This window comes from Salvelinus fontinalis, chromosome 36 (genome assembly GCF_029448725.1).
Source record: "Salvelinus fontinalis isolate EN_2023a chromosome 36, ASM2944872v1, whole genome shotgun sequence".
Lineage (NCBI taxonomy): Eukaryota > Metazoa > Chordata > Actinopteri > Salmoniformes > Salmonidae > Salvelinus > Salvelinus fontinalis.
The window spans coordinates 22106531-22133475 of NC_074700.1; the positions used below are offsets into that span (position 1 = coordinate 22106531).

At 43.1% G+C, this 26945-nt stretch overlaps 1 protein-coding gene and 1 long non-coding RNA gene across 2 annotated transcripts in view; one reads left to right on the forward strand and one right to left on the reverse strand.

Annotated features, from left to right (window-relative positions):
* Positions 1–26945, forward strand: part of LOC129835641 (uncharacterized) — a gene marked incomplete at its 5' end in the record, with an annotated part of 390259 nt that overhangs the window by 26750 nt on the left and 336564 nt on the right. The window lies entirely within an intron of this gene.
* LOC129835734 (uncharacterized) lies at positions 294–21389 on the reverse strand. Its single transcript, XR_008756493.1, has 3 exons — positions 21165–21389; positions 12399–12491; positions 294–6365 (listed from the first exon to the last, which is right to left on the reverse strand). It is a non-coding gene; the product is annotated as an uncharacterized LOC129835734 (long non-coding RNA).

Below are 26945 nucleotides of genomic sequence, written 5' to 3' on the forward strand. Positions count from 1 at the left end.
GACCAGGTGTTATTGACCACTGCTGTACACTATGCGCCATCTCTGAATGTTGTTCCTGTGATTCAGCTGTAGGGGGCAGTGTGTTCATGTTTTATTGTCTGTCTTGCTTCATTACCAGGTGACTGTGGAGCAGGGGGAGAGTGAGACTCCCTGGAGGCCTGGACCAAAGCTCTGGACTGGGAATGTGACCCTGGACCAGGACTATAGAATGTTACATTTACATATTAAAAACAAAATGTGACGCAGTAGGTTTTTATTACTTTTATCTGAATAACAGCATTCAATGTCCCGAAATTGCACCGTCCATGCTATCATAGAAGCCATTGTTACAAGGATGCAAAGATATGCCCTCTCTCTATTGTACTGTTGTTATAGGTCCTGAACAAGGACACTGAATAGCAGATGTACTTGTTTGTAATCCTCCTTGGAAGGCCAATGACTAGTCGCTTTGTATCAAAAACAGTTATCCTATTTACACTTCGGGAAACTGTGATGTTGTTCGTCTTTCTTTATTATTCATTTTTATATTGTAATCACATTCTAGACTCTCTTATCCAGAGTGACTACAGTCAGTTGAACGCACTAAGGTACTGTAGGTAAGACAACCACAAATCAAAGTCATTGCAAGTAAAAACGTTCTCTAATAAAGCAGCTATCAGCAAAGCCCAGTGAAAAGACAAGTGCTAGGCCGGGATTCAATCTGACTGCAGGTTATCAGCAATGCAGATTTGAATAAACTCAATGTTCTCACGGTCACGGAGATCTCATTCACGGTAACCGCTGCATATGTTGACTCAATCAGAAATTGCCTTCCGAAGATGCATTGTCGACAACCTGCAGTCAAATTTATTTCTGGCCTTAGAGCAACAACAAACTCAAACAGTGAGTTTTTATTTTATTTATTAAATATTTACAGTTTTTTAAAAGTATTTTACACAGTTATCATCCATTCACAATTGGCCAATTCTCTTCCTTTTCCCTCCGGAACTCAGCCTATATTGCATCTATTCCTTTCAATGATTCTTCAACGGGAGTGAGAAGTTTTTATTACTTCATATCAGCGGAGGCTGGTGGGAGGAGCTATAGGAGGACCGGCTCATTGAAATGACTAGAATGGAATTTATGGAACACATATGAGAGAAAATAAAGTAGACGGCACGGGTCAAAATTTTGATTTATGACCCTATGTCCGGATGACACGTACATGCCCAAATATGGGCATCCGGCCAGGACATCCTGTTCCTGTTGTCATGTGTTAGAGGGTGTGTTATTTTTATATCTATATAGCATCTATTCCTTTGAAGTTGTCATGATGATTGATGTGTAGGGACCTGGTTGAACTGGGGGGGATGTGTTTGAACATTTCAAAGAGGGTGACCCCACACCCACCCTATTTTATTGCCCTTAGGGTTGTTGTCTATGAAGTAGGAATGTCCGGGGGGGTTGTATTTGCGGCAGACACATTATAAATAAAGCCCAGAACAAGACATGCGGCCCCAGAACACTAAACAAGATTTTAAAAATAAATCCCTGAACATTAAACAGGAAATTATGTCTCCTAGGCCAATTCTCGGGGTGCTATGCATCTCTTGTCATAAACACAATGGCAAAAACATAGAGGAAGTTCTGTGTGAGGCCCCAGAATGTTTTAAAGGAGTTTTGGGTACGAGTGAGGGACATATGTCTTACATATTCCAACCGGAGGATTCTACGGTTAAGATATTCACAGACAGTGGCCCCAAACCCCTTTATCATGAAACACCCGGGAGTTTTTCTCCTGCGCTGCGGATGAGAGAATGGCTTAAGATAAGGCTAGCGCTCTGTCAAATTGAACAGGCTCTGAGTGGTTCAACCCTGCCAGGATATGCAATGGAACAACTGGTCTGCCGCCGCAGTGATCTGAAGTCCCTAAGAATCGCTTCAATGGCGTATAGCCCCGACTCCAAAGTGACAATTTTAGCATGTGAACAATTTGATAGTACAAATGCGACGAAGTCTGTCAGTTCATATGTATTTTCCGAAGCCTGCAAGGATGTAAACTTTTTTATGCCAGTGTTAAGCTTTAAATGGCTTGATTATCCCATATTCATAACACTGATGAATAAGCTGGACAGTTTTTTCCAAAATCGTAAATAATTACGGAGCTGGCCGCGTCTATCCTTAAGACATACCCAGGATCTACAGGTCCGACGTTTGATCTATCCCTGGAGTGAAAACTTACGAAACCATGCTGGAGCATGCAAGAGAGCCTGTCTTGACGACGGGGAATTGGAGACAGATGCCGGTCAGGGCTAACCGGGCCCTTTATCTGTAATAAATGAATCGTACATTTAAAAAAATTAATTATAAGATGTTTTAAACTGTATGTACTAAAGATTTAGAATGAATGGGGATTAATGCTATATCTCAACCCTTAACGAACGGGAAGCGGGCTTTTCTCTCTAGCCCCGGTCTGTCGCTGAGAAATGCATTGTCTTATTTTATACAAATACAGTCTTTCCTACAACGTTATGTTATAAACATTAAAGGTTATTAAAAGTTTAGTAAGGTCTGGTAATGATGTGTAAAATGTTGGGGATTAATTATAAGATGTTTTTAAAAGGTCTGTACGAAATATTATGTATTAAATAAAATGGTATCTCACTGTTTAAAGAAAGGAATATCACTCGCCTCTCTCTCTCCCAATCGGTCCCTGAGAGAAATAATTTCGGAAAAGACGTGTGCGCGCGTGTGTGTGCGGGCGTGTGCGTGCGTGCGAGTGTAGGTGTGTGTGTTTCAAAAACAAAAGGGGAAGGGTGTGTGTTCAACAATGCCCTGGCATCTGCACTCAAGGCTGTATCTCTCTCTTTCGGTCAAGATATCTGGCTACCCCAATCCAAAAAAAAAGTGTGTGGGGTTGTATGGGGGCTGTGTTTGTGCGACTCTTCAAATGGGCACTTCCGATTAATTTACCACACAAGCCTTTCCAATACGTATTTATCTCACCTCCAAGGATGAGGGGGTGAGGGGGCTAAAAAGTCAAACAACCCAGGCAGAATATATCTTGTCTAGACCGATCCCTGGGGTTAAAACATATGTTATTTCTAATCCGCGCATATACAAACGGCCCCCCACACAGGTCTATAAATTTATAATCGGACACCCCCCACGCAGCTACCCATGAGCGGGCAGCAAATCAAAAGGAAATCCCGGCAGACAGAATATGTCTAGATAACCACCGGTGGTTTTGGGGTCAATCTAAACATTCCGATATTATATGGCCGACCGAAAAAACGTCACCACCACTCTGTAAAACCATTACGGACTATCTCTCACTAGAGACACGACTGCGAAGCGAGGCCAGTGAAACAGATCCTATCCACTCTGTACGAAAGGCATTTGCGCAACTCCAAACACCAAGCCAACAGCCCAGAACAGCTAAAAGACCATCCGTGAATCCGTCCTAATGGAGCTTTCTGGAGGTCAGTTAGTGAAAATAATATATTAGATTTGGATGCGGGGAATTGTTTGAATATTATTGATATTATTGTAATATTAAACCGGGGTGATATGGTTTTTTAAACGGGGGGCAATGATTTTTTAACAAATTTGTCAAATGCACGTACAGTGGGGCAAAAAAGTATTTAGTCAGCCACCAATTGTGCAAGTTCTCCCACTTAAAAAGATGAGAGAGGCCTGTAATTTTCATCATAGGTACACTTCAACTATGACAGACAAAATGAGCAAAAAAATCCAGAAAATCACATTGTTGGATTTTTAATACATTTATTTGCAAATTATGGTGGAAAATAAGTATTTGGTCAATAGCAAAGGTTTCTCAATACTTTGTTATATACCCTTTGTTGGCAATGACAGAGGTCAAACGTTTTCTGTAAGTCTTCACAAGGTTTTCACACACTGTTGCTGTTATTTTGATAAATATATGTTAATATTATCTAACGTTTGTAGGGTCTCCAACCTTTACGCAGTTGCTCAGAGGGATAAATGATCTGGAACAAAACCCATGCAGCCAGTCCCCATCCCATTATTGTAGACGTAAGTCCAATAATCACATACACAAGAATATTTATACATTAAAAACAAAAAGTGTGCACCCTATATTAAAAGCTATTTTTGTGTTTACAGCTGACATACCGCCAAGAAGGATAACGGCCTCCTTTTATCACAGATACCGCCCGAACTTCAAGCTATAATTAAACATATGAACGAGGCGGGGGTAACAGACATAATACCGATAGATGAAAGCATATTATCACAGGTTCCATCCGAATTATTAATCGTATGAAAGATTCAGGGACAACCCATGAAAACCTGTTATCACAGATTCCCGAAGCCCTCATATACCTAATTAATCAGATGAATGAGCCTAAAATCTTCTGCACCGCACACCCCGCAAAACCACCCATTAACGCCCAGGTCAGAAGTCTGAAACGCAATACGATGTTTTTGAGGAATTGGAAAATTGTCTAATAAATCAGGACGGAGATGGTATTGATAGAAATGTCCGTGTTATGTACCGAAATAAATTCAACAATACAGAGATTCAACAGTTTTTCAATTTCACATGGGTGAATCAGAATCTTGACTATGCTGTGTTTTACGTAATGATATTGGATACTCTGAACGAACTGTTAGACAGGGCTAGAGATTATGGCGAACCACGTGATGTCGTACAGTTGGAAATTTGTGGAGATAGCCAGCATAGCACGGTATCTCTTATTTTACCCAATGGCGAAGCAGATCTTGAACAATTTATCGCCCTGCTAGAACGACTTGTTCAGTCAAATTTATCCGTCATAGCTGATAGGACCCTCGAGCTTGTAGTGCAAATAATACGTCAACCCCAGGGTGGCGGGGGTCAGAGAAGGAAACTTGATAGCCTAATGCAATCAGAAATCATAAGCAATAAAAGGGCCTACCTCATAAACGTTCACAATCCTGGTAATCAGCTATGCTTTGCAATAGGCCTAACACATTTACTCAACCCTGGATGTACGGATCTAGCGGCGTTACACAAGGCTAGAGAGCTCCAAATTGCCGTGGGTCTCGGTATACAGGATGTGGTGAGTTTCTCGGACATAGTCAAATTTGTTAAAACTTTCTGAATATCAAGATTGTGGTTTTGTACCACGGTAGAGCTAATGCAGCTCTCTTGAAATTCCAAAACAACCCCCAACCTCATCCTCAGATTCTGTACTTTTATGTGCAAAACGAACATTACTATGCCATTACTAACATCACAGCGTTTTTAGGCGCACCATATGTCTGTCCATCGTGCCATACCGGCTACACCCGAAAGGGGGGGCACTCGTGCCGTTATAACTGTTCAGTATGTCTGGATGAAAATTGTCCGATGCAGCCCTTAAACTTGACACCCTGTGAGGATTGCCACCTGCACATGTTGTTCGGCCTACTGTTACATAATCTCTCATCCTCCCCTATTGGAGGTCCCGTTCCATGGTCCTTCTCCAATGCGTTAAGAAGGCAAGGTGACAGAACGAGAGGAATCGAGGATAGGTGAATTGAGTTCTACGTCTGTTGGTTGCTGCTCTCGCTTCCTGTCCATGCAAACAAACCAGCACAGGACACAGTCAGTGATGGGTCTCAGACACGGCAGGTAGAGGACAACATAACCAAACCACTCCGTCCCAGCAGGTCTGAAGGTTTGTATTATATGGTAGAGGAACTCAGGAACATAGAGTATCATAAAAGTAAACATGGCCACTGCTAATACCTTCAAACTCTGACATTTAGCTGTGAGGTTCCGTGTTGGCACGGGTTTGAGGGCTCCCACACATGCTGCAGCAGCTGTGCCCAAAGCAAACAATCCAAAGAAAGTATTCAAAATACAGAATAATAAGTAATTAACATCAAACAAATGCACAAGGACTGCAAAAGAAATGTATAACAAGCACACAGAAAAACCCAAAATCAACAAACTTTTAACCCTTCGATGACTCAGAATCCAGATCTTCTCCAGAGCAACCCACAGGTGCAAAAACAGGCCGCAGAATCTTGACACCGAAAACAGTATGTATACTGTAGTGCACCACCAACTAACATGCCAACAGGGAACCCCGGTTAGCACAGCTTCCACAATAAAAGGGGAACTGATCAGCTGCAGAGTGTTAGTGATAAGGAGGGACACGAGAAAAAATGTGACATGTTTTCTTTCCCAGCGTTTACAGCAGAGAGACAGGATGATAATCCAACCAAGGGCAGGGAGGCAAATACCAAGCAGAAGAAGCACTGACACTGCAATATCCTCAGGGAGGTAATTGTCATCGTCAGGATCCGGAAGATAATCGTACATGTCGTTTTCCATGGTGGTGTTTGGTCACTGTTGTTTCTTTAACTCCAGTCTCCTAGGTGACAAAAAAGGGGAAAGAGGATAGTTAAATATTCAGGGCTTGGGAAACCTTTTAATTGATGCCATATAAGTAGGCTGTGTTATTTTTCTAAATTTAAAATCATTTTAAATTGTAAATGTAAAGCTACTATATTGAGAATGCATTTAGATATGTTTTAAAAATGCTATATAAGGCAACATCATTTGTTTTAAATATACTGCATAATGTTAAATTGAAAAGTAATTGATTTGTCACTTGGTTTTACATTTTACCCAAATCTTCGATCATTTGTGAGTTTTATTTTCAATTCCAGAAAAAGTATTTTGCTAAAATTACACTGTACTACAGGTGGAGGTCTAAATTAAAATTCTTATTACCAAGTAGCCTAACCATAAAAATGTGTGATCAATCATAAACAGTGAATGGGAGTAATGTATTTGTAGGATTAAAATAACAATTGTTCCATTTGTGAGCATTAGTCAGTCTTTTAGAAGAATGTTGGAGAAAATGTATCTTTGCCTTTTGGCGTATCCATTTGTGGTTTCAGGGTGAGTGGGAAAGGAGTTGGGTGCAGTTGAATCAGTGAAGGTAATCTGTAGTGGACAGGTGATATTTTGTTTGTGTTTCTTCTGATCAGGCGATCTGTGTCACGTAACTTGGGTCAAGATCTGTTTCTTGCTTTGCTCTTAGGAACAGGGCACTACTGAAAGGAGTGATTCCTGGGGTATCGTTAAGTGTGGAGGTGGAGCAATTGAAGTTGAAAATTCTTGGTTTTTGTGACGCCCGCCGTTTGGTGCGACGCAGACCCGGTGGTGAAACAGAGGAGTCACTGTCAGTCCTTTTGAGTTTTGAGTCAGATTCTCTACCCGACAAAGTCATGTTAGGATATATCAGTTGTCCTCTTAGAGCTTTTGTAGAGGAAGATGGGTCAACTGTGAGGGATCCTAAGAGGAGCTCAGTGAGTAGTAGATTTGTGCCCGCACAGAGGAATAGGCCAACGAGGGATTTATGCTTCAGTAAGGTTGGCTTCTTCGCAGTCATAGCAATGGTTATCAAATGTACCGCAGAAATGCAACGTAAATCACAGAAAATAGATGTGGTGGCAGCTGTAGAGAAGTATTTGATCATACGAGATTTGACTTCAGTAGAGTTACAGGGTGTGTTGAGGGTTGGTCTGCGTCCTCCCAGGCCGTTGGCATCGTGCAGTTGCAGATAGGGTCAAAGTAGTGGAATGGGGTCGTGGGTTTTTAACTAGGTGGTAGCTGCAGAGAAGTACCTGGGTGTACTAGCGGTATATAGGCATGGGTTGGTTGGTGCTTCAATGTTTATTTTCTCCCCCTTTTGTATTGTTGGATTCGGGGTTAAACTTGGAACATTGTTATACTCATATAGAAACATAGAAACATATGTATAGAAACATTAGTTACAAAAGAGACATGAGGGGTGCCATGATGAAGCTTGGGAGGGGGTGCAGGGAACACGATCGCATGTGGCAGTACTGATCAGGGGAGAAACCGTTGAAGGCTCATATCACTTAGCTCCCTGCTTAGAAAGAATGATGCAATGTTTAGCAATAAGGAGGAGACTCCACCCACAGTGGGGTATGAATACTACCACGGGGGGAAGCCATGTCTGTGTCTGAATTACAGCTGTATCGACCCTTTGGGAAGAATTCAACTTGGTTAAGCTTTTCTAGTATGTCCGATGAGTTATTTACTCTGAAAAGTAGAACCTAAACAGTATCACAAATGTAACATGATTGAACACACTACCACACAGTAGGTGGCAGCATGCACAAACAAAATGTGCGCCATGAAGAAGAAGAAATCAACAAATAGCGGGAAACATGCAAATCGCATATGACGCATTCTCAGGATGGAAAATAATGTTTTATGGCATGTGAATTTTCGAAAATCAAGTATGGTTTAAATGTCAGGATGTTATACGCAATTCATTTGAAGTGGTAGGCCCTAGTTCTCTTCAAGTAGCATAAAACAACAAAACTAGGTTACTTAATTGGAAATATGCCCAATAGCGAAGCTTCTGCGCTGGTATATATTTTTGCTCTCCTTAAAATGTTCACGAGTATTGCTTGAAAACATAAGTATCTTTAATTTTTTCCTCCAAAAGCGGATTTCTGTTTTCTCATTGAAAAGGTGTTTGTTGGGCCTCCCGGGTGGCGCAGTGGTCTAGGGCACTGCATCGCAGTGCTAGCTGCGCCACCAGAGTCTCTGGGTTCGCGCCCAGGCTCTGTCGCAGCCGGCCGCGACCGGGAGGTCCGTGGGGCGATGCACAATTGGGCTAGCGTCGTCCGGGTTAGGGAGGGTTTGGCCGGTAGGGATATCCTTGTCTCATCGCGCTCCAGCAACTCCTGTGGCGGGCCGGGCGCAGTGCGCGCTAACCAAGGGGGCCAGGTGCACGGTGTTTCCTCAAACACATTGGTGCGGCTGGCTTCCGGGTTGGAGGCGCACTGTGTTAAGAAGCAGTGCGGCTTGGTTGGGTTGTGCTTCGGAGGACGCGTGGCTTTCGACCTTCGTCTCTCCCGAGCCCGTACGGGAGTTGTAGCGATGAGACAAGATAGTAATTACTAGCGATTGGATACCACGAAAATTGGGGAGATAAGGGGATAAAAAAAAAAAAAATTAAGAAAATAAAAAAAATAAAAGGTGTTTGTTCTATTGGCCCTCGTCAGAGATTAAAACTAAACCATCTTTTGATTTGTGAATCTGTCGACACCAGGGACTATGGATGTACAGTGGGGCAAAAAAGTATTTAGTCAGCCACCAATTGTGCAAGTTCTCCCACTTAAAAAGATGAGAGAGGCCTGTAATGTTCATCATAGGTACACTTCAACTATGACAGATAAAACGAAGGGGAAAAAATCCAGAAAATCACATTGTAGAATTTTTTATACATTTATTTGCAGATTATGGTGGAAAATAAGTATTTGGTCACCTACAAACAAGCAAGATTTCTGGCTCTCACAGACCTGTAACTTCTTCTTTAAGCTCCTCTGTCCTCCACTCGTTACCTGTATTAATGGCACCTGTTTGAACTTGTTATCAGTATAAAAGACACCTGTCCACAACCTCAAACAGTCACACTCCAAACTCCACTATGGCCAAGACCAAGGAGCTGTCAAAGGACACCAGAAACAAAATTGTAGACCTGCACCAGGCTGGGAAGACTGAATCTGCAATAGGTAAGCAGCTTGGTTTGAAGAAATCAACTGTAGGAGCAATTATTAGGAAATGGAAGACATAAAAGACCACTGATAATCCCCCTCGATCTGGGGCTCCACGCAAGATCTCACCCCGTGGGGTCAAAATGATCACAAGAACGGTGAGCAAAAATCCCAGAACCACACGGGGGGACCTAGTGAATGACCTGCAGAGAGCTGGGACCAAAGTAACAAAGCCTACCATCAGTAACACACTACGCCGCCAGGGACTCAAATCCTGCAGTATCAGACGTGTCCCCCTGCTTAAGCCAGTACATGTCCAGGCCCGTCTGAAGTTTGCTAGAGAGCATTTGGATGATCCAGAAGAAGATTGGGAGAATGTCATATGGTCAGATGAAACCAAAATATAACTTTTTGGTAAAAACTCAACTCGTCGTGTTTGGAGGACAAAGAATGCTGAGTTGCATCCAAAGAACACCATACCTACTGTGAAGCATGGGGGTAGAAACATCATGCTTTGGGGCTGTTTTTCTGCAAAGGGACCAGGACGATTGATCCGTGTAAAGGAAAGAATGAATGGGGCCATGTATCGTGAGATTTTGAGTGAAAACAAGGGCATTGAAGATGAAACGTGGCTGGGTCTTTCAGCATGACAATGATCCCAAACACACCGCCCGGGCAACGAAGGAGTGGCTTCGTAAGAAGCATTTCCAGGTCCTGGAGTGGCCTAGCCAGTCTCCAGATCTCAACCCCATAGAAAATCTTTGGAGGGAGTTGAAAGTCCGTGTTGCAACATCCCCAAAACATCACTGCTCTAGAGGAGATCTGCATGGAGGAATGGAACAAAATACCAGCAACAGTGTGTGAAAACCTTGTGAAGACTTACAGAAAACGTTTGACCTCTGTCATTGCCAACAAAGGGTATATAACAAAGTATTGAGATAAACTTTTGTTATTGACCAAATACTTCTTTTCCACCATAATTTGCAAATAAATTCATTAAAAATCCTACAATGTGATTTTCTGGATTTTCTTTCTCATTTTGTATGTCATAGTTGAAGTGTACCTACGATGAAATTACAGACCTCTCTTGCACAATTTGCACAATTGGTGGCTGACTAAATACTTTTTTTGCCCCACTGTAGCTGCATTATTGATGTCATGTTAAATCAGGCCTTTTGATTTGAGCATATGGATTGTTTTAGTTTTGTAAGCTAGGCTACCCATTTAATTATTTAATTCATGGATTAAGCCTTAGCAGTCATTCTGATCTTGTTCCCAATGATCAGTGCTTTATTTTATGTTGTTGTCCAGCAGTTCTGAATTTGTGATGCATGCGACTGTCCAGATATTTCTGTGCAATCGGCTTTTGATTTGAACATTTGTGTGTGTACTAGGCTATTTGATTTAATGTACTGTATATATGTTAAAGCACTTTGGCTTCACTAATAAATATGTCTTCAGTCCTTTATAAATAGGATAGATGGCTATATGGGCTTTGGCAGGGGTGTCAAACTCATTCCATGGAGGCCTAGTGTCAGCAGGTTTTTGTTTTTTCCTTTCAATTAAGCCCTAGACAACCAGGTGTGGGGAGTTCTTTATTAATTTGTGATCTTAATTCATCAATCAAGTACAAGGGAGGAGCGAAAACCTATCAACGTGATAAGTTTGTGAATGTGATGTTAAATGATTTTGTCCATGATTGATAGTGAAAATTAAAGAATCCTTCAGGATTGTTTGTTTTATACGTGTTTGTTTGCTATTTGCAGCGTTGTAGTCGAGTCCCAAGTCCCCTGTACTCAAGTCACGAGTCCCTATGGCTGAAGTATGAGTCAAGTCCATGTCTGAGTCACGAGTCAATCAATTTATAATAGGTTTTATTACACAGTTGTTTTGGTCGCCATTAAATGGCAGTACACCGCCACTCCCTCATTAGAAAACTAATCTACTGTTTCTCTCTACCTCAATTTCTGTTTATCACTACCTCAGAATTTCTACTCAATACTTATTTACTACGTATATTAATGTTAAGTCAGGCGCTCAGCTACCGCCCATTGATATTTTTGTAGGTTTTTATTGCAGAATGAAGACTAAAGGGAGAATTATCAGAACATGCCCACTCCTATTTCTGAGTTTAATTTTCAATTTCATAACAAGTATTTTGTAAACAAAAATTACAGATTGTATCTTATTTTTGGATTGAATACATTTTCATTGTAATACTTCAATCAATATAATGTAAATAAAAGGGTAAATGTACTTTGAACCTGTCTGTCTGCATATTTCAAGAGGGTGGGGCGGCAGTGTAGCCTAGTGGTTAGAGCGTTGGACTAGTAACCGTTGCAAGTTCAAATCCCCGAGCTGACAAGGTACAAATCTGTCGTTCTGCCCCTGAACAAGGCCATCATTGAAAATAAGAATTTGTTCTTAACTGACTTGCCTAGTAAAATAAAATTCAAAAAAATGCTGCAGTGAGATAACCAATGAGTTGGACGATAGTTTTCTCGTCAAACATCTACTTAAACTGGACATCAACCAATCCTGAATCAACAACACAATAAAATGGTTAATTGTGTAAATGTTGAGAGTGCGTGGGCGATGGATAGAAACAAAATGGTGCAGTTAGAGGCCATGTGGAGGATAGTGATGTGACACTGGAGATGGTGGTGTGAGCAGGTGGGTCTAGCCAGGAGTAATGTTATGGATGTTTGTTTGTGTGTGTGTCTGTATGTTGTCGATGGTATGTGTATGTTTAAAAAAAAAAAATGTAAAAGACCATAAATTAAATTTTCCAAAAAGGATTGTATTAACATGTTACATAATAATGCAGAAATTGCCTTTAAATTGAGTTGCGTTTTTAGGCCTACCTTAATTCTTCAACTTTTTGCAGTCGACAGTGGCGCGTGGTCTCTCACCCAGTGTATGGAAAGCTGACGATACCAACGGGTCTGGCTGTTTAACTGCAGAAGGGAATTATTTGTAACTGTCATTTACAAGAAATGGGGAGCTGGACAATTTCACTTTCATTAGCACCTCTCCCTCAGTGTAATATACTGCCCTCCAAAGGAAAAAGGCAGTAACTGCTCATTTGGTCAAAAATCTGTCATTTTTGCTACATTAAATACCTGCTTAATCATGTGGACAAGTATCCTGCCTCTATTGTATTGTGTTTTGGAGAAAATGGGGGTGATATTAGCAGTGACTGCACTATAATGAGTAGTGCATATACATTATGTATCAATCTGATATGACAGTCTTTTTCAATCCAACATTGTAAATTGGAGATATAAAAATGACATACTGCTGGGCTGGAGTGTGTGCAGTGTGGGCTCAAGAGCGTGGATATTGTAATAAAGTCTTCAAAGCCTTCTTTAAGCACCTCCTTTATCATGTAATTTACCAACAGGAACATTTCAGTATGCAGGACAATAGGCAGGTCTCCACATTACAAAGCACAAATGTCAAACTCTATGTGTCTATACATTTTTTATTTTTTTTATTTTCACCTGTATTTAACCAGGTAGGCAAGTTAAGAACAAGTTCTCATTTACAACTGCAAAGCAGTTCGACACATATAACAACACAGAGTTACACATGGAGTAAAACAAGCATACAGTCAATAATACAGTAGAAAAATAAGTCTATATACAATGTGAGCAAATGAGGTGAGATAAGGGAGGTAAAGGCAATAAATAGGCCATGGTGGTGAGGTAAATACAATATAGCAATTAAAACACTGGAATGGTAGATTTGACAGTAGATGAGTGTGCAAAGTAGAAATACTGGGGTACAAAGGAGCAAAATAAATAAATAAATAAATACGGTAGGGGAAGCGGTAGTTGTTTGGGCTATGTACAGGTGCAGTGATATGTGAGCTGCTCTGACAGCTGGTGCTTAAAGCTAGTGAGGGAGATAAGTGTTTCCAGTTTCAGAGATTTTTGTAGTTCGTTCCAGTCATTGGCAGCAGAGAACTGGAAGGAGAGGCGGCCAAAGGAGGAATTTGCTTTGGGGGTGACAAGTGAGATATACCTGCTGGAACGCGTGCTATGGGTGGGTGCAGCTATGGTGACCAGCGAGCAGAGATAAGGCGGGACTTTACCTAGCAGGGTCTTGTAGATGACCTGGAGCCAGTGCGTTTGGCGACGAGTATGAAGCGAGGGCCAGCCAACGAGAGCGTACAGGTCGCAGTGGTGGGTAGTATATGGGGCTTTGGTAACAAAACTGATGGCACTGTGATAGACTGCATCCAATTTGTTGAGTAGGGTATTGGAAGCTATTTTGTAAATGACATCGCCAAAGTCGAGGATCGGTAAGATGGTCAGTTTTACAAGGGTATGTTTGGCAGCATGAGTGAAGGATACTTTGTTGCGAAATAGGAAGCTAATTCTAGATTTAACTTTAGATTGGAGATGTTTTATGTGAGTCTGGAAGGAGAGTTTACAGTCTAACCAGACACCTAGGTATTTGTAGTTGTCCACATATTCTAAGTCAGAACCGTCCAGAGTAGTGATGCTGGACGGGCGGGCAGGTACAGGCAGCGATAGGTTGAAGATCATGCATTTAGTTTTACTTGTATTTAAGAAGTTGGAGGCCATGGAAGGAGAGTTGTATGGCATTGAAGCTCGTCTGGAGGTTTGTTAACACAGTGTCCAAGGAAGGGCCAGATGTATACAGAATGGTGTCGTCTGCGTAGAGGTGGTTCAGAGAATCACCAGCAGCAAGAGCGACATCATTGATGGATACAGAGAAGAGAGTCGGCCCGAGAATTGAACCCTGTGGCACCCCGATAGAGACTGCCAGAGGCCTGGACAACAGGCCCTCCGATTTGACACACTGAACTCTGTCTGGGAAGTAGTTGGTGAACCAGGCGAGGAAATCATTTGAGAAACCAAGGCTGTTGAGTCTGCCGATGAGGATGTGGTGATTGACAGAGTCGAAAGCCTTGGCCAGGTCAATGAATACGGCTGTACAGTATTGTTTCTTATCGATGGCGGTCAAGATATCGTTTAGAACCTTGAGCGTGGCTGAGGTGCACCCATGACCAGCTCTGAAACCAGATTGCATAGCGGAGAATGTACGGTGGGAATCAAAATGGTTGGTGATCTGTTTGTTAACTTGGCTTTCGAAGACCTTAGAAAGGCAGGGTAGGATAGATATAGGTCTGTAGCAGTTTGGGTCAAGAGTGTCCCCCCCTTTGAAGAGGGGGATGACCGCAGCTGCTTTCCAATCTTTGGGAATCTCAGACGACACGAAAGAGAGGTTGAACAGGCTAGTGATAAGGGTTGCAACAATTTCGGCAGATAATTTTAGAAAGAAAGGGTCCAGATTGTCTAGCCCGGCTGATTTGTGGGGGTCCAGATTTTGCAGCTCTTTCAGAACATCAGCTGACTGGATTTGGTAGAAGGAGAAATGGGGAAGGCTTGGGCGAGTTGCTGTGGGGGGTGCAGTGCTGTTGACCGGGGTAGGGGTGGCCAGGTGGAAAGCATGGCCAGCCGTAGAAAAATGCTTATTGAAATTCTCAATTATATTGGATTTATCGGTGGATTGGAGGCTACCTAGCCAGCTACACTTTCAAACTAAGTCAACAACGCAGCCACTGCTAGCTAGCCTACTTCCCCAGCCAGCAGCACTGTATCATTTTAGTCAATAAGATTTTTTCAACATAAGCTTAACTTTCTGAACATTCGAGACGTGTAGTCCACTTGTCATTCCAATCTCCTTTGCATTAGCGTAGCCTCTTCTGTAGCCTGTCAACTATGTGTCTGTCTATCCCTCTTCTCTCCTCTCTGCACAGACCATACAAACGCTTCACACCGCATGGCCGCCGCCACTCTAACCTGGTGGTCCCAGCGCGCACGAACCACGTGGAGTTTCAGGTCTCCGGCAGCCTCTGGAACTGCCGATCTGCGGCCAACAAGGCAGAGTTCATCTCAGCCTATGCTTCCCTCCAGTCCCTCGACTTCTTGGCACTGACGGAAACATGGATTACCACAGATAACACTGCTACTCCTACTGCTCTCTCCTCGTCTGCCCACGTGTTCTCGCACACCCCGAGAGCTTCTGGTCAGCGGGGTGGTGGCACTGGGATCCTCATCTCTCCCAAGTGGACATTCTCTCTTTCTCCCCTGACCCATCTGTCTATCGCCTCCTTTGAATTCCATGCTGTCACAGTTACCAGCCCTTTCAAGCTTAACATCCTTATCATTTATCGCCCCCCAGGTTCCCTTGGAGAGTTCATCAATGAGCTTGACGCCTTGATAAGTTCCTTTCCTGAGGATGGCTCACCTTTCACAGTTCTGGGTGACTTTAACCTCCCCACGTCTACCTTTGACTCATTCCTCTCTGCCTCCCTCTTTCCACTCCTCTCCTCTTTTGACCTCACCCTCTCACCTTCCCCCCCCTACTCACAAGGCAGGCAATACGCTTGACCTCATCTTTACTAGATGCTGTTCTTCCACTAATCTCATTGCAACTCCCCTCCAAGTCTCCGACCACTACCTTGTATCCTTTTCCCTCTCGCTCTCATCCAACACTTCCCACACTGCCCCTACTCAGATGGTATCGCGCCGTCCCAACCATCGCTCTCTCTCCCCCGCTACTCTCTCCTCTTCCATCCTATCATCTCTTCCCTCTGCTCAAACCTTCTCCAACCTATCTCCTGATTCTGCCTCCTCAACCCTCCTCTCCTCCCTTTCTGCATCCTTTAACTCTCTATGTCCCCTATCCTCCAGGCCGGCTCGGTCCTCCCCTCCTGCTCCGTGGCTCGACGACTCATTGCGAGCTCACAGAACAGGGCTCCGGGCAGCCGAGCGGAAATGGAGGAAAACTCGCCTCCCTGCGGACCTGGCATCCTTTCACTCCCTCCTCTCTACATTCTCCTCTTCTGTCTCTGCTGCTAAAGCCACTTTCTACCACTCTAAATTCCAAGCATCTGCCTCTAACCCTAGGAAGCTCTTTGCCACCTTCTCCTCCCTCCTGAATCCTCCTCCCCCTCCCCTCCCCCCTGCCTCTCTGCGGATGACTTCGTCAACCATTTTAAAAAGAAGGTCGACGACATCCGATCCTCGTTTGCTAAGTCAAACGACACCACTGGTTCTGCTCACACTGCCCTAACCTGTGCTTTGACCTCTTTCTCCCCTCTCTCTCCAGATGAAATCTCGCGTCTTGTGACGGCCGGCCGCCCAACAACCTGCCCGCTTGACCCTATCCCCTCCTCTCTTCTCCAGACCATTTCCGGAGACCTTTTCCCTTACCTCACCTCCCTCATCAACTCATCCTTGACTGCTGGCTACGTCCCTTCCGCCTTCAAGAGAGCGAGAGTTGCACCCCTTCTGAAAAAACCTACACTCGATCCCTCCGATGTCAACAACTACAGACCAGTATCCCTTCTTTCTTTTCTCTCCAAGACTCTTGAAAGTGCCGTCCTTGGCCAGCTCTCCTGCTATCTCTCTCAGAATGACCTTCTTGATCCAAATCAGTCAGGTTTCAAGACTAGTCATTCAACTGAGACTGCTCTTCTCTGTGTCACGGAGGCGCTCCGCACTGCTAAAGCTAACTCTCTCTCCTCTGCTCTCATCCTTCTAGACCTATCGGCTGCCTTTGATACTGTGAACCATCAGATCCTCCTCTCCACCCTCTCCGAGTTGGGCATCTCCGGCGCGGCCAACGCTTGGATTGCGTCCTACCTGACAGGTCGCTCCTACCAGGTGGCGTGGCGAGAATCTGTCTCCGCACCACGTGCTCTCACCACTGGTGTCCCCCAGGGCTCTGTTCTAGGCCCTCTCCTATTCTCGCTATACACCAAGTCACTTGGCTCTGTCATATCCTCACATGGTCTCTCCTATCATTGCTATGCAGACGACACACAATTAATCTTCTCCTTTCCCCCTTCTGATAACCAGGTGGCGAATCGCATCTCTGCATGTCTGGCAGACATATCAGTGTGGATGACGGATCACCACCTCAAGCTGAACCTCGGCAAGACGGAGCTGCTCTTCCTCCCGGGGAAGGACTGCCCGTTCCATGATCTCGCCATCACGGTTGACAACTCCATTGTGTCCTCCTCCCAGAGTGCTAAGAACCTTGGCGTGATCCTGGACAACACCCTGTCGTTCTCAACTAACATCAAGGCGATGACCCGTTCCTGTAGGTTCATGCTCTACAACATTCGCAGAGTACGACCCTGCCTCACACAGGAAGCGGCGCAGGTCCTAATCCAGGCACTTGTCATCTCCCGTCTGGATTACTGCAACTCGCTGTTGGCTGGGCTCCCTGCCTGTGCCATTAAACCCCTACAACACATCCAGAACGCCGCAGCCCGTCTGGTGTTCAACCTTCCCAAGTTCTCTCACGTCACCCCGCTCCTCCGCTCTCTCCACTGGCTTCCAGTTGAAGCTCGCATCCGCTACAAGACCCTGGTGCTTGCCTACGGAGCTGTGAGGGGAACGGCACCTCCGTACCTTCAGGCTCTGATCAGGCCCTACACCCAAACAAGGGCACTGCGTTCATCCAGCTCTGGCCTGCTCGCCTCCCTACCTCTGAGGAAGTACAGCTCCCGCTCAGCCCAGTCAAAACTGTTCGCTGCTCTGGCACCCCAATGGTGAAACAAACTCCCCCACGACGCCAGGTCAGCGGAGTCAATCACCACCTTACGGAAACACCTGAAACACCACCTCTTTAAGGAATACCTAGGATAGGATAAAGTAATCCTTCTAACCCCCCCCCCCCCTCCCCCTTAAAAGAGTTAGATGCACTATTGTAAAGTGGTTGTTCCACTGGATATCGTAAGGTGAATGCACCAATTTGCGTCTGCTAAATGACTTAAATGTAATGTAAATGTAATGATGGTGACAGAGTTCCCTATACTCAGTGCAGTGGGCAGCTGGGAGGAGGTGCTCTTATTCTCCATGGACTTTACAATGTCCCAGAACTTTTTTGAGTTTGTGTTGCAGGAATCAAATTTCTACTTGAAAAAGCTAGCCTTGGCCTTTCTAACTGCCTGTGTATATTGGTTTCTAATTTCCTTAAAAAGTTGCATTTCACGGGGGCTGTTCGATGCTAATGCACAACGCCACAGGATGTTTGTGTGTTGGTTAAGGGCAGTCGGGTCTGGAGAGAACCAAGGGCTATATCTGTTCCTGGTTCTAAATTTCTTGAATGGGGCATGCTTATTTAAGATGGTGAGGCATTTAAAAAAAAATAACCAGGCATCCTCTACTGACGGGATGAAGTCGATATCCTTCCAGGATACCCGGGCCAGGTCGATTAGAAAGGCCTGCTCGCTGAAGTGTTTCAGGGAGCATTTGATAGTGATTAGTGGAGGTCGTTTGACCGCTGACCCATTACGGATGCAGGCAATGAGGTAGTGATCGCTGAGATCTTGGTTGAAAACAGCAGAGGTGTATTTAGAGGGCAAGTTGGTTAACGAATATTGTTTTCCAACTTGCAAAGGAAAAAATGTGCTCTTTCAAAAAAGGGTATGCGTGTTTTTAAAGAAAAAGTAACAGAAGAGATGGTTATGAGGAAAGAAAGAGGGGGATGTGGTGAGGGTACTTGTCTAGCCTCACAGACAGGCAGGCAGACAGACATACAGACTGCCTTGCCACAAAGGTATGTGCTATCCGGGATGCTTGGGAAGTCCCTACCCCCCCTTTACAATGTTACGTAGATGGTAAAGGGGTTTAGGTTAGGGTTTAGGGACGTCCCAAGGATAGCACTGCCACGGCTCTTTACACTAGAAAAAGTTCCCCATCAATTCAGGGAAGTCCAAATCTGACTCTTTATAGATTGGAAATCAATAGACTGTAAATAAATTAAAATGGAATGTACATTATTTTATGTTAAAAAAAAACAATAAGATCAAATGTGGACGTAAAAAAATAGAACAATATAATTTTAGCAAATTACTTTTGGGGGGAATTAAAAATCAAATGAGATATTTTGTATTTTTATATTACAACTGGCAAACAAACAAAACACATAAAAGAGAAAAAATATTGAAGGTTTCTGTAAGAGAGTGGTTTGAAAACACTTTTTGGGGTTTCAGTGCCACACCAAAACACACAAACTGTGTTTTTCATACAACCAATGGTTTAGAAGTGCAAATAGTTTATAGCCTAAATATTGATTGATGATAAGTCCCTATGGAAAATATTTTTTTGTGGAATTCCACCTTTATTTGTTCAATGCTTTCGACAGATTATAACCCGGAGGGACATTAAAATGGAATTGTACCAACTCTACCATACAGCTACACTGAGTAAAGTATGCAGTTTAAATACTGTTTGTAGTACTCTAGAATGGGTATTCGGACACTGTTTTTAAAAAATATATTTCACTGAAGCCAGGTGGACACTACACGACTTTCAAAAATCCTTACATCGCTGAGCCTCTCACATTAAACAACTGTCTTTCCTGCCGTCTTTTCTGTGTTGCCAACGTAGTGGCACAGACGGGGATCACACACTACAATATTATTAACTTGTTCGTGAGGATTCTCGATACCAGGCTGTCTCGCCAGAACAATGATATGATTAGATTTACGTAGCTACGAGCTGTGGCTCAAAGCAGCCCCATAAACGTTCAGACATTCATGCTTGCCATACAGAGTTGAAATATCTAGCCAGCATTTTGAATTGAATAACATTGGTTGTAAACTTCAGAGCTGTAACGATTTGACGCTTTGGTTAAAGGCAAGTAAAAACGCATACTTGTAGTAGTCATCGCTCCTGCTCTAGTCTACTCATTCTGGGTGACGATAAACAACCTTATGATCTCACTGTTTTCTTCTCTGGCGAGCTCTCATTGGCTACTGCTGATCACCGTTCTCAAAACTTGTTGTAGCACATCTCACACTACAAGAGCATCACAGATTTTGTGCCGATAAAATCAAACCTGTTTGGAAATATCAGGACCTCTGGGACTGCTCAAAGACGAGATCGGTAGCCCTCAGATTGCGTCTTTGACCCACTCACATTAAACGAGCGTCGGCGACAATCTACTTTTCCATTATACTCAAGGGGAGAGAGAGAAGCTAGTGTTGTTTTCAATTTCGTAAGGCAGTTTGTGTTTCTTAACCATTTTAACCAGGCAAAGCTAAATAGTGGGCTGGTGACTGGTGGTTACAGAGAAGCAAGAGAGTCGCTTCCGCAACGTCTAGCCTATGATCGGAATCGAGTCCGGAGCAGAGCCTGCCTGTCTGCCCACAATCATTATTTTGCTGCGTATGCAGGGTGTGGCGCTTTCCACTGCTAGATAACGGAACCCTCGCTGCCGTGCTGCGCGCACCTTGTCCTACTATTCTGTTTATCATAGTAGCCTATCCAGTCCAAGCTCAAATACAAGCTACGAGAAGGCGAATCCGAGTCACCAATGGTCGAGAAAGCGAGTCCAAGTCTGAGTCACTAATGCTTCAGTCCAAGTCCACTCACAAGTCATGAAAATCGGGACTATAGTTTGACTCGACCACACTGTCTATCTAAGATTAAAATTCAAAATCTCCAATTTGTGTTTAATTTAGGAGCTCATACTATACTATAGCGAGTAATCACCCAAGTAACATGTTTGTATTGACATGTTGTTACATAATAATGCAGAAATTGCTTTGAAATAGAGTGTAGCGTTTTTAGGCCTACCTTAATTCTTCAACTTTTTGCAGTCGACAGTAGAGCGTCGTCTCTTACAAGAAATGGGGAGCTGGAGACTTTCACTTTCACTTGGAAGATATCACGCACTTCTCCCGCCTAGAAGGGATCCAGATTTAGTCAAATGACCGTCAGATAAACTTTTTCGTAGCAGGTTAGAATTTATGCAGCAGTTTAGGAGAATTCAGTGTTAGCTAAAATGCTAAACATTGAATTTGACAACAGTTGGATCCCTTCTAACCATGACCCTTGGTGCACATTTGTGGCCTGCTGGAGGTCATTTTGCAGGGCTCTGGCAGTGCTCCTCCTTGCACAAAGGCGGAGGTAGCGGTCCTGCTGCTGGGTTGTTGCCCTCCTACGGCCTCCTCCACGTCTCCTGATGTACTGGCCTGTCTCCTGGTAGCGCCTCCATGCTCTGGACACTACGCTGACAGACACAGCAAACCTTTTTGCCACAGCTCGCATTGATGTGCCATCCTGGATGAACTGCACTACCTGAGCCACTTGTGTGGGTTGTAGACGCCGTCTCATGCTACCACTAGAGTGAGAGCACCGCCAGCATTCAAAAGTGACCAAAACATCAGCCAGGAAGCATAGGAACTGAGAAGTGGTCTGTGGTCACCACCTGCAGAATCACTCCTTTTTTGGGGGTGTCTTGCTAATTGCCTATAATTTCCACCTTTTGTCTATTCCATTTGCACAACAGCATGTGAAATTTATTGTCAATCAGTGTTGCTTCCTAAGTGGACAGTTTGATTTCACAGAAGTGTGATTGACTTGGAGTTACATTGTGTTGTTTAAGTGTTCCCTTTATTTTTTTGAGCAGTGTATGTTTTGTGTATTATTTTGGTCAGGTCAGGGTGTGACGTGGGTGGGTATGCGTGCTTTGCGTTGTCTAGGGGTTTTTGTAGATCTATGGGTTTTTTGTAAGTCTAGGTTATTGTAGGTCTATGGTGGCCTGAATTGGTTCCCAATCAGAGGCAGCTGTTTATCGTTGTCTCTGATTGGGGATCCTATTTAGGTTGCCATTTTCCATTTAGGCTTGGATGGGTTCTTGTCTATGTGTAGTTGCCTGTCAGCACTCGTTGTATATAGCTTCACGTTCAGTTTGTTCAGTGTTTATTCTTCATTAAAATAAGTATGTACGGATACCATGCTGCGCCTTGGTCTCATCAATACGACGAACGTGACATTTGGACCTAACTGAATTGCCTGAGAAACTGTTTCTAGTGTAGAACTTGCGACAAATCTCTATCTGGGATCCTTGGGACTACCCTACCCTAAACCCTAACCCCTACCCTTATCCTAACCTTAACCCTTACTTAGCCCTAACCTTAAACCTTACCTTAACCCTTACCTTAACCATTTAAAATGTCATCATTTAAAATGTCATCTTCAATGGGGTAGGGATGTCCCAAGCATTCCAGATAGCATGAACTTTTGTGGTAAGGCCGTCTGTCTGTCGGTCGGTATGTATGTCTGTCTCTCTCAGTGTATGTGAGGCTAGAAAAGTACCTCACCACATATCCCTCTTTCCCTCCCTCCCTCAATCTCCCCCTTTCTCTTCTGTTACTTTTTCTTAATTTCACTGTTCAGTTTTTCAACACAAAACACACATACGCTTTATTTGAAAGAGCTATTTTTTTAAACTTTTCCAGCTGGAAAACATTCCTTAATGTATAGACACATAGAGTTTGACATTTGTGCCATGTAATTTGGAGACCTGCCTATTGAACCGCCTACTGAAATGTTCCTGTTGGTAAATTACGTGATAAAGGAGGTGTTGAGGATGCTTTGAAGAATTCACTTTATTTCAGTCTCCCCACACTGCACACACTCCAGCCAGCAGTATATAATATATTATATCTCCAATTTACAATGTTGGATTGAAAAAGAGTGACATATCAGATTGATACATAATGTACTCATTATTGTTTGGGGGCGGGGTTTAAAGTGAAACATGGCCTTTAAGAGATACATATATTTCACTGAGGGAGACGTGCTGATGACTTCCAAGTAAAAGTGTCCAGATCCTAATTTCTTGTATGTGACACTGTTACAAATAATTCATTTGTGCAGATAAACAACGAGAACCCTTGGTATCGTCTGCTTTCCATTCACTGGGTGAGCGACTACACTCCACTGTCCTCCACTGTCGACAGAATTAAGGTAGGAACACTCCATGTCAAGACAATTTCTGCATTATTATGTAACAACATGTTAATACAATCCTGTTGGTTGGGTTATTACAATGTTACTGACTGTAAATCGCTCTGGATTAGAGTGTCTGCTAGCTAATAGACTAAAATGTAAATGTACTACAAAGGTAAAAGAGTTGTAATGTAAATTTATACTTAACATTATTAGTGTGTGTGTGTGTGTGTGTGTGTGTGTGTGTGTGTGTGTGTGTGTGTGTGTGTGTGTGTGTGTGTGTGTGTGTGTGTGTGTGTGTGTGTGTGTGTGTGTGTGTGTGTGTGTGTGTGTGTGTGTGTGTGTGTGTGTGTAGATATGGCGTCTCTCAGCATGACAAAAGACCAGTTGCGCTGTTCCATCTGCCTGGATCTCTTTGTCCACCCTGTCTCCACTCCATGTGGAAAAAACTTCTGCAAATGTACGCCATGTTTTATGGAACTTTCTATGGATCCCAACTTCGTATTATGTCTCATACAGTAAATTGTATGTATTTTTTGTCTGCCACTGGTTTACATAGGGTATTTATTCCTCCCTGAGGGACAATTTCTATCCATCTATCAAACGCTTGTATCTATGACTACTGGGATATCAGGGACTCCATCTGCCTCAGTGTAAGGTGACGTTCAGGAAACGTCCTGACCTCCACATCAACACGTTCGTTAACGAGATAATCAACCATTTCAATTCGGCATAAGAGGACATTTCGCCACACACCATTTTGCCATTGAGAGAGGTACGTGGTGTGGGACAGCTGAGTCAAATTGTAAAGCCAGGAGTTTTTGTTCTAGATCATGTGACCTGACTAGGAAAACTCCAGGCATTGTTTAGAGCTCATAGCTAGGGCCCAGGGTTTTACTTGGTATGGTCAATTAAACAATTGTTAATTTCCCAGGCATACATAACGTGGAGTGCTATTTTTTTTAGGTGTGGGAGTGCAACTATTTTTTTCAATTACATCATAATTTCTCAATCAAAGTTTGTACAGACAGATGTAGACTATTGAATATCATTGTAGAATATGCATAAAATACCATCCCTCCATTGCAAAGTCTACATATTCCCACATATATTGTCTCAAGAAATCTTTATATCTTTAATACCCTCAAATACCAAGATAGGCATACCTATTTCAAAATAGGCCATCATCCCTGTCAATCATGAATGATAATTATTCAGCTTTAACATGTCCAAACTCCAAACTGCATCTGAATGCCAGTCATTTGATCTCAACGCTGTAAAAAAAAAGCCAACTTGCAAAACGGTCGAACAACAATCATTGGAAATTAAACTGGACAAAGAAATGTGAAAAAGTTGAGTTCAACTGTTAAAAGTAGTTGGCCCACCAATTTCTATTAGTGTTCTGGATTAATATTGTTTTATGTGCACGCCCAAATTTCACGAGAGGGAGGGTTTTCAACCCATTTGCGCATGCTCATTGGGATCGTTGACCACATTTTTATTGTTGGCCTGCTCCTCTGAAACGGGGTTTCCTAATATTGTATTCAGGGGCTTCAAGCTCTAAAAACCAGTGTTACCATGTTCGCGGTTTTCAAAAAATTGGGCTACTTTGAAAACGATGTAGCCGGTGAAAATGTATTTGTCGCCGGTTGCAGAATTTTGGGCTACTTCTATGTTGCACAGCGGCCGCCATGGCATTCCTTTCACTGTGACCTGCTGCTGCTGACTGTCAGGCAGTGAGGCAGGCTGTTGCTGAGTGAGTGATGGGGAGGCCAGAGGGGTGTGTTTGTTTTGAGAGAGCAGTACAGCTATTGGCTGAGTCACGTGAGCGAGAGGCGAGAGCAGCAGCCGCGCACGTTGTGACAATTTTTTACCAGTTGTAAGTAGGCTATTGAGTTTGTCATACGGAGGCACCTATTTCCAACCCATTTTCCATAAAACATATTAATACGCTATAACTAATGCATATTAATAAATAATGGAGACAAAGCACTCGAAAATGACTTTGGGGGCACTAGAGCGCATTGCATAAATTAATTAGGAGGTGGTTTAATTAAACTGCATTCGAATGTTGACTGCTTAAAGAAAACGGTATCAAGCGAAGTGCTTTATGCATGCTCAGTTCTTGGGTCTCCGGAGCTGCCCGAGTGGAAATTTGAAATGGAAGTTATGGAACTCCCTGGCGTGGTTCTTTTTATGGGGAAAGTTCTCAATGAAACTGACATTAGGCTAAATGTGAAGAATGATACATTTGCCTCTGTTGGCCATCAAGTAGCCTATTAATGTATATGCCATTGTAGGCTACCATTTAATACAATAAATATGTTGAAATGACGATATCACTGGAGTCATTGCAAATCAATTATTGCCACTTGTTGGCAAACAAATGTAATAAATATACTATAACTTCAGTTTATTGTTGTTGTAGTCTTGTGTTATTATGCAATTATTAATGGACATGTTTAGTTAATTAAATTGGAAATGATCAAAGCTCTATCGCAAATGCTGATCAGTTAGAACGCATTAGATTGAATCGTAACAGTAGTCGGGTTAGGCAGGGAAAACACATTTTAAAAATAAACACTGGCTGTTGTTGACAAGCATATTAATTTACATATTATTAATATTTAATTCGGTGATTAAAATGATGACCCCATCCTCAGTAGTCTATTCCAACAGGCTATTGGGAAACACAAGAACTTACCTCTTAATCGCCTCGCTATTCATGTTGAATAAATGAGTCTGTTAATTTGAACTAAGCAAGCTGCTTAATGGTTCAATCTACATCTTGCCTACATCTTGTCTACGCTACTGTAGACCATCTGAAATGAGATGTAGGCCTATCAGGGCCTATAGGCTACCTGTCAGTCTACATCTTGCCTACATCTTGTCCAGGCTACTGTAGACCATCTGAAATGAGATGTAGGCCTATCAGGGCCTATAGGCTACCTGCCTTTATCTAAACAAACCATGGCAAAATTGAATTACAATCATAAACACAGAGTTTAGTCTGTAGCCTATGCCTATTGAAATCTCGCAAATGGGCCATTTGTAGCCTTAACATTTGGCTCATAATAACATCACAATTGGCAGAAAATAGACTAACATTCGTTTTTTATGTTAATCCAGGTTTTTCTTGATCAGAGATTTAGAGATCCTCTGTCCAACTTTCATCACTCAAACCCTCCTGTTTGATGTATCCATAGCTATGCACATGCACAAAGGGGATTTATTTACAATTATAAACCTGGTTCAAGCCCTGATCGCTGATTGGCTGAAAGCTGTGGTATATCAGACCATATACCACTGCTATGACAAAACATTACTTTTGACTCTTTTAATTACGTTGGTAACCAATTTATAATAGCAATAAAGCACCCCCGGGGTTTGCGGTAATATACCACATCTAACTGCTGTATCCAGGCACTTCGCATTGCGTCATGCTTAACCTGTCTGGGAACGGGGTTCCGCTAGCGGTAGCGTCCCACCTGCCAACAGCCAATGAAATTGCAGGGCGCCAAATACAAATCAACAGAAATCTCATAAATCAAATTTCTCAAACATACAAGTATTAGGCACCATTTTAAAGATAACATTCTCGTTAATCCAGCCACAGTGTCT